Raw genomic sequence first — 12,142 nt, 5'->3', positions numbered from 1 at the left:
CTGCGCCTGTTCAGCGCACGCCTGGCTTCGCAACGCTGCCCCCCGCCCGCCCCTCACTCTCTGCCCCCGGCCCCCCAGGGCCGTTGCCGTGGGCAACAAGGCCCCCCCCGGCCCCAGGTCCGCCCGGGCCCGGGCGCCCTGCCAACCCGCCCGAACGCCGGGCCCCCGCGCCCGGCCGGAGGGCCAGGAGGGGGTACTGGTGCTGCGCCTGTTCAGCGCACGCCTGGCTTCGCAACGCTGCCCCCCGCCCCGCCCCTCACTCTCTGCCCCCGGCCCCCAGGGCCGTTGCCGTGGGCAACAAGGCCCCCCCCGGCCCCGGCCGCCCGGGCCCGGGCGCCCTGCCAACCCGCCCGAACGCCGGGCCCCCGCGCCCGGGGCCGGAGGGCCAGGAGGGGTACTGGTGCTGCGCACTGTTCAGCGCACGCCTGGCTTCGCAACGCTGCCCCCCGCCCCGCCCCTCACTCTCTGCCCCCGGCCCCCCAGGGCCGTTGCCGTGGGCAACAAGGCCCCCCCCCGGCCCCGGCCGCCCGGGCCCGGGCGCCCTGCCAACCCGCCCGAACGCCGGGCCCCCGCGCCCGGGGCCGGAGGGCCAGGAGGGGGTACTGGTGCTGCGCCTGTTCAGCGCACGCCTGGCTTCGCAACGCTGCCCCCCCGCCCGCCCCTCACTCTCTGCCCCCGGCCCCCCAGGGCCGTTGCCGTGGGCAACAAGGCCCCCCCCGGCCCCGGCCGCCCGGGCCCGGGCGCCCTGCCAACCCGCCCGAACGCCGGGCCCCCGCGCCCGGGGCCGGAGGGCCAGGAGGGGGTACTGGTGCTGCGCCTGTTCAGCGCACGCCTGGCTTCGCAACGCTGCCCCCCCGCCCGCCCCTCACTCTCTGCCCCCGGCCCCCAGGGCCGTTGCCGTGGGCAAACAAGGCCCCCCCCGGCCCCGGCCGCCCGGGCCCGGGCGCCCTGCCAACCCGCCCGAACGCCGGGCCCCCCGCGCCCGGGGCCGGAGGGCCAGGAGGGGGTACTGGTGCTGCGCCTGTTCAGCGCACGCCTGGCTTCGCAACGCTGCCCCCCGCCCGCCCCTCACTCTCTGCCCCCCGGCCCCCAGGGCCGTTGCCGTGGGCAACAAGGCCCCCCCCGGCCCCGGCCGCCCGGGCCCCGGGCGCCCTGCCAACCCGCCCGAAACGCCGGGCCCCCGCGCCCGGGGCCGGAGGGCCAGGAGGGGGTACTGGTGCTGCGCCTGTTCAGCGCACGCCTGGCTTCGCAACGCTGCCCCCCGCCCGCCCCTCACTCTCTGCCCCCGGCCCCCAGGGCCGTTGCCGTGGGCAACAAGGCCCCCCCCGGCCCCGGCCGCCCGGGCCCCGGGCGCCCTGCCAACCCGCCCGAACGCCGGGCCCCCGCGCCCGGGGCCGGAGGGCCAGAGGGGGTACTGGTGCTGCGCCTGTTCAGCGCACGCCTGGCTTCGCAACGCTGCCCCCCCGCCCGCCCCTCACTCTCTGCCCCCGGCCCCCAGGGCCGTTGCCGTGGGCAACAAGGCCCCCCCCGGCCCCGGCCGCCCGGGCCCGGGCGCCCTGCCAACCCGCCCCGAACGCCGGGCCCCCGCGCCCGGGGCCGGAGGGCCAGGAGGGGGTACTGGTGCTGCGCCTGTTCAGCGCACGCCTGGCTTCGCAACGCTGCCCCCCGCCCGCCCCTCACTCTCTGCCCCCGGCCCCCAGGGCCGTTGCCGTGGGCAACAAGGCCCCCCCCGGCCCCGGCCGCCCGGGCCCGGGCGCCCTGCCAACCCGCCCGAACGCCGGGCCCCCGCGCCCGGGCCGGAGGGCCAGGAGGGGGTACTGGTGCTGCGCCTGTTCAGCGCACGCCTGGCTTCGCAACGCTGCCCCCCGCCCGCCCCTCACTCTCTGCCCCCGGCCCCCAGGGCCGTTGCCGTGGGCAACAAGGCCCCCCCCGGCCCCGGCCGCAAGGGCCCGGGCGCCCTGCCAACCCGCCCGAACGCCGGGCCCCCGCGCCCGGGGCCGGAGGGCCAGGAGGGGGTACTGGTGCTGCGCCTGTTCAGCGCACGCCTGGCTTCGCAACGCTGCCCCCCGCCCGCCCCTCACTCTCTGCCCCCGGCCCCAGGGCCGTTGCCGTGGGCAACAAGGCCCCCCCCGGCCCCGGCCGCCCGGGCCCCGGCGCCCTGCCAACCCGCCCGAACGCCGGGCCCCCGCGCCCGGGGCCGGAGGGCCAGGAGGGGGGTACTGGTGCTGCGCCTGTTCAGCGCACGCCTGGCTTCGCAACGCTGCCCCCCGCCCGCCCCTCACTCTCTGCCCCCGGCCCCCAGGGCCGTTGCCGTGGGCAAACAAGGCCCCCCCCGGCCCCGGCCGCCCGGGCCCGGGCGCCCTGCCAACCCGCCCGAACGCCGGGCCCCCGCGCCCGGGGCCGGAGGGCCAGGAGGGGGTACTGGTGCTGCGCCTGTTCAGCGCTCGCCTGGCTTCGCAACGCTGCCCCCCGCCCGCCCCTCACTCTCTGCCCCCGGCCCCCAGGGCCGTTGCCGTGGGCAACAAGGCCCCCCCCGGCCCCGGCCGCCCGGGCCCGGGCGCCCTGCCAAACCGCCCGAACGCCGGGCCCCCGCGCCCGGGGCCGGAGGGCCAGGAGGGGGTACTGGTGCTGCGCCTGTTCAGCGCACGCCTGGCTTCGCAACGCGGCCCCCCCCCCCGCCCCTCACTCTCTGCCCCCGGCCCCCCAGGGCCGTTGCCGTGGGCAACAAGGCCCCCCCCGGCCCCGGCCGCCCGGGCCCGGGCGCCCTGCCAACCCGCCCGAACGCCGGGCCCCCGCGCCCGGGGCCGGAGGGCCAGGAGGGGGTACTGGTGCTGCGCCTGTTCAGCGCACGCCTGGCTTCGCAACGCTGCCCCCCGCCCACCCCTCACTCTCTGCCCCCGGCCCCCAGGGCCGTTGCCGTGGGCAACAAGGCCCCCCCCGGCCCCGGCCGCCCGGGCCCGGGCGCCCTGCCAACCCGCCCGAACGCCGGGCCCCCGCGCCCGGGGCCGGAGGGCCAGGAGGGGGTACTGGTGCTGCGCCTGTTCAGCGCACGCCTGGCTTCGCAACGCTGCCCCCCCGCCAGCCCCTCACTCTCTGCCCCCGGCCCCCAGGGCCGTTGCCGTGGGCAACAAGGCCCCCCCCGGCCCCGGGCCCGGGCGCCCGGGGCACTGGGCGCCCTGCCAACCCGCCCGATACGCCGGGCCCCGGCGCCCGGGGCCGGAGGGCCAGGAGGGGGTACTGGTGCTGCGCCTGTTCAGCGCACGCCTGGCTTCGCAACGCTGCCCCCCCGCCCGCCCCTCACTCTCTGCCCCCGGCCCCCAGGGCCGTTGCCGTGGGCAACAAGGCCCCCCCCGGCCCCGGCCGCCCGGGCCCGGGCGCCCTGCCAACCCGCCCGAACGCCGGGCCCCCGCGCCCGGGGCCGGAGGGCCAGGAGGGGGTACTGGTTGCTGCGCCTGTTCAGCGCACGCCTGGCTTCGCAACGCTGCCCCCCGCCCGCCCCTCACTCTCTGCCCCCGGCCCCCAGGGCCGTTGCCGTGGGCAACAAGGCCCCCCCCGGCCCCGGCCGCCCGGGCCCGGGCGCCCTGCCAACCCGCCCGAACGCCGGGCCCCCCGCGCCCGGGGCCGGAGGGCCAGGGGGGGGTACTGGTGCTGCGCCTGTTCAGCGCACGCCTGGCTTCGCAACGCTGCCCCCCGCCCGCCCCTCACTCTCTGCCCCCGGCCCCCAGGGCCGTTGCCGTGGGCAACAAGGCCCCCCCCGGCCCCGGCCGCCCGGGCCCGGGCGCCCTGCCAACCCGCCCGAACGCCGGGCCCCCGCGCCCGGGGCCGGAGGGCCAGGAGGGGGTACTGGTGCTGCGCCTGTTCAGCGCACGCCTGGCTTCGCAACGCTGCCCCCCGCCCGCCCCTCACTCTCTGCCCCCGGCCCCCAGGGCCGTTGCCGTGGGCAACAAGGCCCCCCCCGGCCCCGCCGCCCGGGCCCGGGCGCCCTGCCAACCCGCCCGAACGCCGGGCCCCCGCGCCCGGGCCGGAGGGCCAGGAGGGGGTACTGGTGCTGCGCCTGTTCAGCGCACGCCTGGCTTCGCAACGCTGCCCCCCGCCCGCCCCTCACTCTCTGCCCCCGGCCCCCAGGGCCGTTGCCGTGGGCAACAAGCCCCCCCCGGCCCCGGCCGCCCGGGCCCGGGCGCCCTGCCAACCCGCCCGAACGCCGGGCCCCCGCGCCTGGGGCCGGAGGGCCAGGAGGGGGTACTGGTGCTGCGCCTGTTCAGCGCACGCCTGGCTTCGCAACGCTGCCCCCCGCCCGCCCCTCACTCTCTGCCCCCGGCCCCCAGGGCCGTTGCCGTGGGCAACAAGGCCCCCCCCGGCCCCGGCCGCCCGGGCCCGGGCGCCCTGCAAACCTGCCCGAACGCCGGGCCCCCGCGCCCGGGGCCGGAGGGCCAGGAGGGGGTACTGGTGCTGCGCCTGTTCAGCGTACGCCTGGCTTCGCAACGCTGCCCCCCCGCCCGCCCCTCACTCTCTGCCCCCGGCCCCCAGGGCCGTTGCCGTGGGCAACAAGGTCCCCCCCGGCCCCGGCCGCCCGGGCCCGGGCGCCCTGCCAACCCGCCCGAACGCCGGGCCCCCGCGCCCGGGGCCGGAGGGCCAGGAGGGGGTACTGGTGCTGCGCCTGTTCAGCGCACGCCTGGCTTCGCAACGCTGCCCCCCGCCCGCCCCTCACATCTCTGCCCCCGGCCCCCAGGGCCGTTGCCGTGGGCAACAAGGCCCCCCCCGGCCCCGGCCGCCCGGGCCCGGGCGCCCTGCCAACCCGCCCGAACGCCGGGCCCCCGCGCCCGGGGCCGGAGGGCCAGGAGGGGGTACTTGGTGCTGCGCCTGTTCAGCGCACGCCTGGCTTCGCAACGCTGCCCCCCGCCCGCCCCCCACAATCTGCCCCCGGCCCCCAGGGCCGTTGCCGTGGGCAACAAGGCCCCCCCCGGCCCCCGGCCGCCCGGGCCCGGGCGCCCGGCCAACCCCCCCCAACCCCGGGCCCCTTGCCCCGGGGCCGGAGGGCCAGGAGGGGGTACTGGTGCTGCGCCTGTTCAGCGCACGCCTGGCTTCGCAACGCTGCCCCCCGCCCGCCCCTCACTCTCTGCCCCCGGCCCCCAGGGCCGTTGCCGTGGGCAACAAGGCCCCCCCCGGCCCCGGCCGCCCGGGCCCGGGCGCCCTGCCAACCCGCCCGAACGCCGGGCCCCCGCGCCCGGGGGCCGGAGGTCCAGGAGGGGGGTACTGGTGCTGCGCCTGTTCAGCGCACGCCTGGCTTCGCAACGCTGCCCCCCGCCCGCCCCTCACTCTCTGCCCCCGGCCCCCAGGGCCGTTGCCGTGGGCAACAAGGCCCCCCCCGGCCCCCGCCGCCCGGGCCCGGGCGCCCTGCCAACCCGCCCCGAACGCCGGGCCCCCGCGCCCGGGGCCGGAGGGCCAGGAGGGGGTACTGGTGCTGCGCCTGTTCAGCGCACGCCTGGCTTCGCAACGCTGCCCCCCGCCCGCCCCTCACTCTCTGCCCCCGGCCCCCAGGGCCGTTGCCGTGGGCAACAAGGCCCCCCCCGGCCCCGGCCGCCCGGGCCCGGGCGCCCTGCCAACCCGCCCGAACGCCGGGCCCCCGCGCCCGGGGCCGGAGGGCCAGGAGGGGGTACTGGTGCTGCGCCTGTTCAGCGCACGCCTGGCTTCGCAACGCTGCCCCCCGGCCGCCCCCTCACTCTCTGCCCCCGGCCCCCAGGGCCGTTGCCGTGGGCAACAAGGCCCCCCCCGGCCCCGGCCGCCCGGGCCCGGGCGCCCTGCCAACCCGCCCGAACGCCGGGCCCCCGCGCCCGGGGCCGGAGGGCCAGGAGGGGGTACTGGTGCTGCGCCTGTTCAGCGCACGCCTGGCTTCGCAACGCTGCCCCCCGGCCGCCCCTCACTCTCTGCCCCCGGCCCCCAGGGCCGTTGCCGTGGGCAACAAGGCCCCCCCCGGCCCCAGCCGCCCGGGCCCGGGCGCCCTGCCAACCCGCCCGAACGCCGGGCCCCCGCGCCTGGGGCCGGAGGGCCAGGAGGGGGTACTGGTGCTGCGCCTGTTCAGCGCACGCCTGGCTTCGCAACGCTGCCCCCCGCCCGCCCCTCACTCTCTGCCCCCGGCCCCCAGGGCCGTTGCCGTGGGCAACAAGGCCCCCCCCGGCCCCGGCCGCCCGGGCCCGGGCGCCCTGCCAACCCGCCCGAACGCCGGGCCCCCGCGCCCGGGGCCGGAGGGCCAGGAGGGGGTACTGGTGCTGCGCCTGTTCAGCGCACGCCTGGCTTCGCAACGCTGCCCCCCGCCCGCCCCTCACTCTCTGCCCCTGGCCCCAGGGCCGTTGCCGTGGGCAACAAGGCCCCCCCCGGCCCCGGCCGCCCGGGCCCGGGCGCCCTGCCAACCCGCCTCTGAACGCCGGGCCCCCCGCGCCCGGGGCCGGAGGGCCAGGAGGGGGTACTGGTGCTGCGCCTGTTCAGCGAACGCCTGGCTTCGCAACGCTGCCCCCGCCCGCCCCTCACTCTCTGCCCCCGGCCCCCAGGGCCGTTGCCGTGGGCAACAAGGCCCCCCCCGGCCCCGGCCGCCCGGGCCCGGGCGCCCTGCCAACCCGCCCGAACGCCGGGCCCCCGCGCCCGGGGCCGGAGGGCCAGGAGGGGGTACTGGTGCTGCGCCTGTTCAGCGCACGCCTGGCTTCGCAACGCTGCCCCCCGCCCGCCCCCTCACCCTCTGCCCCCGGCCCCCAGGGCCGTTGCCGTGGGCAACAAGGCCCCCCCCGGCCCCGGCCGCCCGGGCCCGGGCGCCCTGCCAACCCGCCCGAACGCCGGGCCCCCGCGCCCGGGGCCGGAGGGCCAGGAGGGGGTACTGGTGCTGCGCCTGTTCAGCGCACGCCTGGCTTCGCAACGCTGCCCCCCGCCCGCCCCTCACTCTCTGCCCCCGGCCCCCAGGGCCGTTGCCGTGGGCAACAAGGCCCCCCCCGGCCCCGGCCGCCCGGGCCCGGGCGCCCCTGCAACCCGCCCGAACGCCGGGCCCCCGCGCCGGGGCCGGAGGGCCAGGAGGGGGTACTGGTGCTGCGCCTGTTCAGCGCACGCCTGGCTTCGCAACGCTGCCCCCCGCCCGCCCCTAACTCTCTGCCCCCGGCGGCCAGGGCCGTTGCCGTGGGCAACAAGGCCCCCCCCGGCCCTGGCCGCCCGGGCCCGGGCGCCCTGCCAACCCGCCCGAACGCCGGGCCCCCGCGCCCGGGGCCGGAGGGCCAGGAGGGGGTACTGGTGCTGCGCCTGTTCAGCGCACGCCTGGCTTCGCAACGCTGCCCCCCGCCCGCCCCTCACTCTCTGCCCCCGGCCCCCAGGGCCGTTGCCGTGGGCAACAAGGCCCCCCCCGGCCCCGGACGCCCGGGCCCGGGCGCCCTGCCAACCCGCCCGAACGCCGGGCCCCCGCGCCCGGGGCCGGAGGGCCAGGAGGGGGTACTGGTGCTGCGCCTGTTCAGCGCACGCCTGGCTTCGCAACGCTGCCCCCCGCCCCGCCCCTCACTCTCTGCCCCCGGCCCCCAGGGCCGTTGCCGTGGGCAACAAGGCCCCCCCCGGCCCCGGCCGCCCGGGCCCGGGCGCCCTGCCAACCCGCCCGAACGCCGGGCCCCCGCGCCCGGGGCTGGAGGGCCAGGAGGGGGTACTGGTGCTGCGCCTGTTCAGCGCACGCCTGGCTTCGCAACGCTGCCCCCCGCCCGCACCTCACTCTCTGCCCCCGGCCCCCAGGGCCGTTGCCGTGGGCAACAAGGCCCCCCCCGGCCCCGGCCGCCCGGGCCTGGGCGCCCTGCCAACCCGCCCGAACGCCGGGCCCCCGCGCCCGGGGCCGGAGGGCCAGGAGGGGGTACTGGTGCTGCGCCTGTTCAGCGCACGCCTGGCTTCGCAACGCTGCCCCCCGCCCGCCCCTCACTCTCTGCCCCCGTCCCCCAGGGCCGTTGCCGTGGGCAACAAGGCCCCCCCCGGCCCCGGCCGCCCGGGACCTTGCGCCCTGGCAACCCGCCCCAATGCCGGGCCCCCGCGCCCGGGGCCGGAGGGCCAGGAGGGGGTACTGGTGCTGCGCCTGTTCAGCGCACGCCTGGCTTCGCAACGCTGCCCCCCGCCCGCCCCTCACTCTCTGCCCCCGGCCCCCAGGGCCGTTGCCGTGGGCAACAAGGCCCCCCCCGGCCCCGGCCGCCCGGGCCCGGGCGCCCTGCCAACCCGCCCGAACGCCGGGCCCCCGCGCCCGGGGCCGGAGGGCCAGGAGGGGGTACTGGTGCTGCGCCTGTTCAGCGCACGCCTGGCTTGGCAACGCTGCCCCCCGCCCGCCCCTCACTCTCTGCCCCCGCCCCCCAGGGCCGTTGCCGTGGGCAACAAGGCCCCCCCCGGCCCCCGGCCGCCCGGGCCCGGGCGCCCTGCCAACCCGCCCGAACGCCGGGCCCCCGCGCCCGGGGCCGGAGGGCCAGGAGGGGGTACTGGTGCTGCGCCTGTTCAGCGCACGCCTGGCTTCGCAACGCTGCCCCCCGCCCGCCCCTCACTCTCTGCCCCCGGCCCCCAGGGCCGTTGCCGTGGGCAACAAGGCCCCCCCCGGCCCCGGCCGCCCGGGCCTGGGCGCCCTGCCAACCCGCCCGAACGCCGGGCCCCCGCGCCCGGGGCCCGGAGGGCCAGGAGGGGGTACTGGTGCTGCGCCTGTTCAGCGCACGCCTGGCTTCGCAACGCTGCCCCCCGCCCGCCCCTCACTCTCTGCCCCCGGCCCCCAGGGCCGTTGCCGTGGGCAACAAGGCCCCCCCCGGCCCCGGCCGCCCGGGCCCGGGCGCCCTGCCAACCCGCCCGAACGCCGGGCCCTTGCCCCCGGGGCCGGAGGGCCAGGAGGGGGTACTGGTGCTGCGCCTGTTCAGCGCACGCCTGGCTTCGCAACGCTGCCCCCCGCCCGCCCCTCACTCTCTGCCCCCGGCCCCCAGGGCCGTTGCCGTGGGCAACAAGGCCCCCCCCGGCCCCGGCCGCCCGGGCCCGGGCGCCCTGCCAACCCGCCCGAACGCCGGGCCCCCGCGCCCGGGGCCGGAGGGCCAGGAGGGGGTACTGGTGCTGCGCCTGTTCAGCGCACGCCTGGCTTCGCAACGCTGCCCCCCGCCCGCCCCTCACTCTCTGCCCCCGGCCCCCAGGGCCGTTGCCGTGGGCAACAAGGCCCCCCCCGGCCCCGGCCGCCGGGGCCCGGGCGCCCTGCCAACCCGCCCGAACGCCGGGCCCCCGCGCCCGGGGCCGGAGGGCCAGGAGGGGGTACTGGTGCTGCGCCTGTTCAGCGCACGCCTGGCTTCGCAACGCTGCCCCCCGCCCGCCCCTCACTCTCTGCCCCCGGCCCCCAGGGCCGTTGCCGTGTGCTACAAGGCCCCCCCCGTCCTTGGCCGCCCGGGCCCGGGCGCCCTGCCAACCCGCCCGAACGCCGGGCCCCCGCGCCCGGGGCCGGAGGGCCAGGAGGGGGTACTGGTGCTGCGCCTGTTCAGCGCACGCCTGGCTTCGCAACACTGCCACCCGCCCGCCCCTCACTCTCTGCCCCCGGCCCCCAGGGCCGTTGCCGTGGGCAACAAGGCCCCCCCCCGGCCCCGGCCGCCCGGGCCCGGGCGCCCTGCCAACCCGCCCGAACGCCGGGCCCCCGCGCCCGGGGCCGGAGGGCCAGGAGGGGGTACTGGTGCTGCGCCTGTTCAGCGCACGCCTGGCTTCGCAACGCTGCCCCCCGCCCGCCCCTCACTCTCTGCCCCCGGCCCCCAGGGCCGTTGCCGTGGGCAACAAGGCCCCCCCGGCCCCGGCCGCCCGGGCCCGGCCGCCCTGCCAACCCGCCCGAACGCCGGGCCCCCGCGCCCGGGGCCGGAGGGCCAGGAGGGGGTACTGCTGCTGCGCCTGTTCAGCGCACGCCTGGCTTCGCAACGCTGCCCCCCGCCCGCCCCTCACTCTCTGCCCCCGGCCCCCAGGGCCGTTGCCGTGGGCAACAAGGCCCCCCCCGGCCCCGGCCGCCCGGGCCCGGGCGCCCTGCCAACCCGCCCGAACGCCGGGCCCCCGCGCCCGGGGCCGGAGGGCCAGGAGGGGGTACTGGTGCTGCGCCTGTTCAGCGCACGCCTGGCTTCGCAAAGCTGCCCCCCGCCCGCCCCTCACTCTTCGCCCCCGGCCCACAGGTCCATTTGCGTCCGCAAAAAGGCCTCCCCCGGCCTATAGGCGTGAGAAAAGGAGGAGTGATTGGTACACAGCTGGCACCGTTGCGATGCCAGTTGTCTGCAGAAGAGGAACAGCACCAGTAATCCCTCCTGGCTCTTCGGCTGTGGGAGCAGGGGCCAAGCGTTTGTGCCCTACTCTGCTGCCGGTCATACGAATGAGGGCACTGCAGTTTTTGGACACAAATGGACTTTTGTGGGAAAAGCAGGAGTGACAGGAATGCAGGTGGCACCGTTACGATGCCAACTGTCTGCAGAAGAGACACAGCACCAGTATTACCCTCCTGGCTCTTCAGCTGTGGGACCAGGGGCCGAGCGTTCCTGCCCTACTCTGCTGCTGGGGCAGAGAAATCTCTGTTCGTAGAGCACGAACGCTTGGTCCCTGCGCCCAGAGCCGAAGAGCCAGGAGGGGCGCAAATGGACTTCTGGGGCGAAAGTGAAGAGTGACAGGTAGGCGAGTGCCACCGTTGCGATGCCAGCTGTGCGCTGAAGAGGCGCAGCACCACTATTTTCTCCACAGCACCCCATAGTCACTCTGAGATGCCCCATGGAGACCCATAGATCCCCATAATGACACACTGCAAGCTACAGATACTTCATAGATGCCCTACAGCGAGTCCTGGACACCCTATAGCCAGCAACTGCTAGATACCTATTGACCCACACATGGCCCCATGACAACACGTAGAGCCATATAGACAGCTCGTACTGTCACATAGCACCACACAGGCCCTGTCCTCAATGCCCCATATTTCCCTATGGCTTTTGCTGACTTACCCTGTCATGATGTCACTAGGACCGTGATGACATCAGCATCCTCTATGGCATGATGCCCTATAGAGATGCCCAAGATACCTGTGAGGAGTCCCCATGTGCCCCATAGGGCCCCCACTACCCCATCGCACCCCATAAGTACCCCAACACCAATGGATTTTTTTATTGGCTTTCATTCATTTTTATAAACTTTCATTCACTTTTATTCAAGATTCATTCAGGCTCCTTCACACTTACTCCTTTTATATTTGCTTTGTAATAATTTATAAACACAATATTCTCTTTTGCTTTTTATTGTCTTTATGTGGGTTCATTTATTTGTTTTTTATTTTTTTCTTCAGATTTCTGTGCTTTTTTAATTCTTTTTAGTAAAAAAAAAATTTAGATGCCCGATAGCGAGCCAGAAAACCTCACCGAGCCCTGCAGATCCATAGAGACCCATAGCAACAGATAGAGACTCATAGAGACCCCACAGTGATCATGATGATCCTGTTCTGATGGGCCTTAATTTTACAGAAAAAAAAAAAAAATAAGGCAAAAATTTTAATTTTAAGGCAAGAAAACTCTCATTGTAGGGTGAAAAAGTCATTAAAAGGTTTAAAAAAATCCTCATTTTAAAGCAAAAAAGGTCTTTGGGGTGGGTTTGGACGTCCCTAATGCTGTGTCACCCCTGCCCTGCCTCATCCCCAGCAGCCCTGGGAGGGGAGGGCTGTTCCACAGGGTGAACTCTGCCACAGCCCCACCAACTTTAGGGTGGGGTGCGAAGGGCACAAGAGCTTCCCAGAAGAGAGAGCAGCTGCAGTGAGGGCAGGGAAAGGCACGGAGATGATGAGGAGCAGCTCCCATAGGAGCCAGGCTGAGAGCTGGGCTGGGGCAGCCTGGGGGAGAGAAGGGGAGACCTGAGAGCAGCTCTAGTGCCTGAAGGGGCTGCAGGAAACCTGGAGAGGGGCTTGGGACAAGGGATGTAGGGACAGGACAAGGGGAATGGCTTGAACCTGCCAGAGACAGGAGTTAGATGGAACACAGGGCACATGGTCCCTCCAAGGCTACTTCATTGTGGGATTGGATCTCTTGCGGTCGGGCTTTAGGACCCGGTGCAGCGGGAGCCGAACATAAGCGGTGTCAGCCCTGCTTGAAGCCCGCGGGACCTCCCGAGGCTGGAGCGA

The sequence above is a fragment of the Melopsittacus undulatus genome, chromosome 21 (genome assembly GCF_012275295.1).
Source record: "Melopsittacus undulatus isolate bMelUnd1 chromosome 21, bMelUnd1.mat.Z, whole genome shotgun sequence".
NCBI lineage: Eukaryota > Metazoa > Chordata > Aves > Psittaciformes > Psittaculidae > Melopsittacus > Melopsittacus undulatus.
The sequence above is the reverse complement of the archived record's forward strand: the minus strand, read 5'-3'. Positions refer to the sequence as shown.